Source organism: Mastomys coucha, unplaced genomic scaffold (assembly GCF_008632895.1).
Source record: "Mastomys coucha isolate ucsf_1 unplaced genomic scaffold, UCSF_Mcou_1 pScaffold5, whole genome shotgun sequence".
In the NCBI taxonomy this organism is placed as follows: Eukaryota; Metazoa; Chordata; class Mammalia; order Rodentia; family Muridae; genus Mastomys; species Mastomys coucha.
Genome location: NW_022196911.1, coordinates 56,777,445 through 56,782,707, shown reverse-complemented (window position 1 = coordinate 56,782,707; position 5,263 = coordinate 56,777,445). Strand labels below are relative to the sequence as shown.

Genomic DNA, 5,263 nt, shown 5'->3' with positions numbered 1-5,263 from the left:
CCCCGCCGCCCCTCAATTGCTACATGACTCCTCCCATGGATTCCAGGTTTTGGGGTCTCACAGATGACTCTGTATTGGTGCAATCTGGGTCTTCTTGCCCTTTTGTCCCCTTAAATGTAAAAAACAGCAGACTAACAACACCTCCATTTCTCTGTATCGAATTTGCCTGCTAAGTGGGAGCCCAGTGCTGGAGCCAAGCAGCCTTTGTGAGATTCCCAGAGGGACCCCCACACTGAAATCCCGGGAGCGACAACCCTACACACCACCAAGACACGGACTTGATGCAATCTGCAAGAGGCTTTTTATTCCAGCTAGCTGGGGGGAGACTCATATCCCTCGCAGGGGTAGAGGAGTCTGGCCCCAAGCAAGGTCTTAGGCAGCTTTTTATTTCTGTGCAGTTGCTGGGGCAAAAGGGAAGACTGGAGTAAGGGGAAGGTACGGGGTGGTTTCTGATTGGTGCTGGCTCATGTTAGGGCCCAGGGGTGGGCTAGCCAGCTGGCACTTGTTTTGGGCCAGGTTGTTTCTGGGTTCTCAGGCGAGGTCATCTTGGTTCCCTTGTTTCTGGGTTCTTGGGAACTGGCCTCCTGCTGAGTCTAACCAACGGCTAAATTCCCACAGTACAGCTTGAAAACTTAATTTTAATCTCTCACCTTATACTTCTTTCTCCTTGAATTTCCTCCCTTATACCCTCCATGTCCTCCAAACTGCTACCACCAAATAGATCTCATAATACCCACTGCAGTGGTGGCTGTTGCAGGATATTTGATCACACTGTGAACCCTGAGAAGGCTGTTTACTGGAAAAAAAAAAAAAACCACCCTGTTTCTAGTTGTGGTATGGTTTAGCCCTTAGCACACACCTTTAATCCCTCTGGGTGGAATACAGACACACTCCTAAATACACACCTTTCATTCCAAACAAAGAAGGCAAAGTTAGTTTGTAGAAGGAAGTAGCTGCATTTGAAAGTGATGTCTAATGAAGTGGCAGACAAATTGATGACTCAAGAGAGATTTGGCAGACTAGGATGTGCACAAATCTCAGGAGAACAGAGAGAGAAGAGAAGGCTACTAAAGAGAGAGCAGAAAGGAAAGAAGAGGGAGTTTTCCCAGGAGAGTTTTAACAGAGAGACAGGTTGAAGAAAGAACAAGCTAGACACAGGTAAAGACAGAACAAGCCTGAGAATGAGAAGGAGCCAGAAGAGTAGAACAGACTGCTAGAGTTAGTTTATGGCCAAGCAGAGCAATTCAGTCAGAGGCCGAGAGAGAAGCCAGATGGAATCAGTCAGAGAGGAGTTTGAGCCAGTACAACTGAGCTAAATCAGCCAGCCAGAGATCAGAAAGAGCTAGAAAGGGTGAGTTTATTCAGCAATAAGTCTCAGAGGCTGAAAACATTCTAGGCCTAGATAAGATTGTATGGAGGCTAGAAGCTCCAGAACTAGGCCTAGATTAGCAGGTGAGAAAAGTAAGCCTCAAAGGACAATTACTGCAGGAAAATAAAAGTTACAGCTACAGGTGGGGCCTCTGCAGCTGCTGGCTGACACCTCCACCCTCCATGTGTTGCTCCCAACTTGTAGTGTTTGCCTAGATGGTCAGTGGTTCTCGAAGCATCTCCACATTCTCAACAGACTCCACTCACCACGCACACCTGCCACTCCACACCACCTGGAAGAAAACTTCTACCCTGGGATTTCCTCCAACAGACAGTCACCACCTGGTGTCTCCACCTTAGTTACAATCTTACTAGTCTCTGAGCTGTCCCTGGTTCCCTACTCAGGAGCTTTGAGCTAAAATAAGCACATTCTTAAAAGAATTTGTGGAGCTGGAGAGATTGCTCAGTGGTTAAGAGCCCTGACTGCCCTTCTAGAGGAACTGAGTTCAATTCCCAGCAACCACATGGTGGCTCACAACCATCTGTAATGGGATCCAATGCCCTCTTCTGGTGTGTCTGAAGACAGCTACAGTGTACTTATCATATATATAAAATAAATAAAGAAATCCTTTAAAAATATTTTTTAAAAAGAGGACGTCAGGAATCTTGTAACATAATGAGAAAATACAGGGGGGGGGAGACCACAGATCCTTGCTTTATAGTTTATTTCTGTATTTTATATGTTATTTTATTTCTCATAGCTGGTGACAGAGGATATCACAGAATTTACTTCTCTCTTTATAGTCAGTCATGGTGAGACAGAGCCGAGAACTGCCTGGCTACTCTTTTACCATAACTGATAGTGGGGAAGGGTCCCATATCTCTGTGCCCATTATATCTTATACTTTCTGTGGTGGTTTGAATGAAATGTCCTTCATGGTCTCAGGCATTTGAACACGGGGTCCTCAGCTGGTGGCACTGTGTGGGGAGGCTTAGGAGGTGTGGCCTTACTGGGTGTGACCTTACTGGGTGTGGCCTTACTGGGTGTGGCCTTACTGGGGGAGGCTTCAAAAGCCACACACTGCTCCCAGTTTATTATAACTGCTTCTGCCTCCATGTTTGCCTGCTGCGGTGCTCCCCCTCCATGCCATGTTCCCCCGCTGCGCCATGCTCCCCCACTGTGCACCTCTCTGGAACTGCGAACCCCAGGTAAACTCTTCTTGCTGTAAGGTGCCTTAGCTAGGACGCTTCACCACAGCAGTAAGTAACTAATACAGAATGTGGTATCAGGGAGTGGCTGTGATAAATCTGATCGTGCTAGTTTTTGGAGAAATGTGGAGGACATTGAAACTTTGGACAAGAAAAGCAGTTGAAAGGCTATGAGATATGGCTTAGAGGTAAGACACATTGACTGCGCTTCCAGAGGTCCTGAGTTCGATTCCCAGCCACCACATGATGGCTCACAACCATCTGTAATGGGATCTTGGCACCCTCTCCTGGTGCAGGCAGAACACTGTACTAAATAAATGAATAAACAATAAATAAATCTATCTTTAAAAAAGAAAAGAAAAGAAAAGCAGTTGAAAACTCTAAATGGGTGCCAGGCGGTGGTAGTGCACGCTTTTAATCTCAGCACTTGGGAGACAGAGGTAGGTGGATTTCTGAGTTCGAGGCCAGCCTGGTCTACAGAGTGAGTTCCGGAACAGCCAGGGTTATACAGAGAAACCCTGGCTCAAAATAACAACAATAATAATAACAAAAACAAAACAAAACAAAAATAAACCTCTAAATGGGGACTGAAGGGTATCCTTGTAGGAGCTTAGAAGATAGTAGTGCTGACAGCAATGTGGACAGACTGTGGAGACTCAGCTCAAGAGTGCTCAGAGGGCACCAGTATTAGCAACTGGGCTAGAGACAATCCTTGTGGTATTTTGGCAGGAGTCAGGGTGGGGGCAGTGGAGAATGTGGTTTTCTGCCCTTGTCCTAAGAACTTGCCTGAGGCTTAATTTAAAATGTAATGGCCTCATTTTCTTGGGAAAGGATATTTCAAGGCAGCCTAATATTGACTCTAGCCTATAGTTAGTAATCACTCTTACGAAAAAGAGCAAATAAGGGGCTGGCGAGATGGCTCAGCGTGTAGGAGCACCAACTGCTCTTCTGGAGGTCCTGAGTTGAAATCCCAGCAACCACATGGTGGCTCAAAACCACTCATGAGATCTGACGCCCTCTTCTGGTATGTATGAAGACAGCTACAGTGTACTTATTTATAATAATAAATAAATCTTTGGACCTGAGCAAGCACAGTCTACCGGAGTGAGCAGGGTTGACCAGAACAAGCAGAGGTCCTAAAAGTCAACTCTCAACAACCAGATGAAGGCTCACAACTATCTGTATAGCAGTGTGTACTTATATACATTAAAAAATTAATTTTTTTAGCCGGGCGGTGGTAGCGTATGCCTTTAATTCCAGCACTCGGGAGGCAGAGGCAGGTGGATTTCTGAGTTTGAGGCCAGCCTGGTCTACAGAGTGAGTTCCAGGACAGCCAGGACTACACAGAGAAACCCTGTCTCGAAAAAACCAAAAAAAAAAAAAAAAAGAGCAAATGAGAAGAAAAATATAAAGTGTACAGTTTGAAGAGTAAAAGAGCAGGAAATTGGGGCTGGAGAGATGGCTCAGTGGTTAAGGGCACTGATTGCTCTTCTGAAGGTCCTGAGTTCAAATCCCAGCAACCACATGGTGGCTCACAACCATCTGTACAGCTACAGTGTACTAATATACATAAAATAAATAAATAAATAAATATTTTAAAAAAAGAGCAGGAAATTGAGTGTTGGAATCATGGCTTATGCTGAAAGGGATGAGGAGATTAAGGAAAGAGCTGTCTTCAGCAGAAATACAAAAGGGGTGCTGTCAGGGAAGGATCCCATCCAGCTAAGCTTCCAACTCATGAAATTTCAGGCCTGAGGCACTAACTTCCTAAAAGGCACCAACAGACAAAAGCTTTTGCAGACAAGATCCGAAAGCGGGCTCTATCCTAAGCCAGCAGCTGAACTTGGCAATGCGCTTCCGGTTTTAGCATCCTGACGGATTCAGGAGTAAACTGGCTGTGGCATCTTTCACCACAATTTAGAGAGCCTCTGAGGCCAAGCCTGTATCAATGGAGCCTGTGCATGGAGACCCTGAAAGATCGGTCCATGAAGCCGAGGAAGGGAAGTTTGAATTGCATTGGATACCCCGGGATATTGAGGACGTCAGAGTCGGGAGATACCGGCCAAAGAGAGCTTCTTCGCACAGGGAGTGGAAACAGCCAAAGAGCAAAAAAGCTTGTTGCAGGCAGTGGAGCTGTGAGGCGGAGCCATCTAAGCCCTTGGGCATCAAACATTACCATCGGAAGTTAGTGTTTATCCTCAGCTACTGTCAACAGTGACTACCCATAGACTGCACAAGACTGGACACATTAATTTTCTATCATGGATGTGGGAGGGGCTCGTAACATCCCACTCCACCCCTCCCCAAGGATTATAAAAGTAGTTAACAGTTGTTGAGAGATTTTTCTTCAATGGTATAGCTGCCCTTAAGCCACCTACACTTCTGTAAATTACTCTTTGCCCACGCCTCTCTGTAAGCAGCCCCAATTAAATTCAATAATCACTAAGCTACGCTTGGGTGAGATTGTGTGTATGTGTGGTTGTTTGTTGTTTTTTGCTACCGATGCCCTATTTGGGGTGAATATGTGTTTGTTCACATGGAACAAGGTCATAGGGCCTGGGAGGCAGGAAGAGGGGCAATTACCACAGGGTTTTCTTACTTCTTTGTATTTATTTGTTATTTTGTTGTTGGTGGTTTTTGTTTGTTTTTGGTTGTTTGTTTGATTTTCTTTTTTTTTTTTTTTTTT

At 45.4% G+C, this 5,263-nt stretch overlaps 1 long non-coding RNA gene across 1 annotated transcript in view; it reads right to left on the bottom strand.

The window, feature by feature from the left end:
- Positions 1 to 5,263, bottom strand: part of LOC116077112 — a 23,462-nt gene that overhangs the window by 8,513 nt on the left and 9,686 nt on the right. The gene's annotated exons all lie outside the window — the stretch shown is intronic.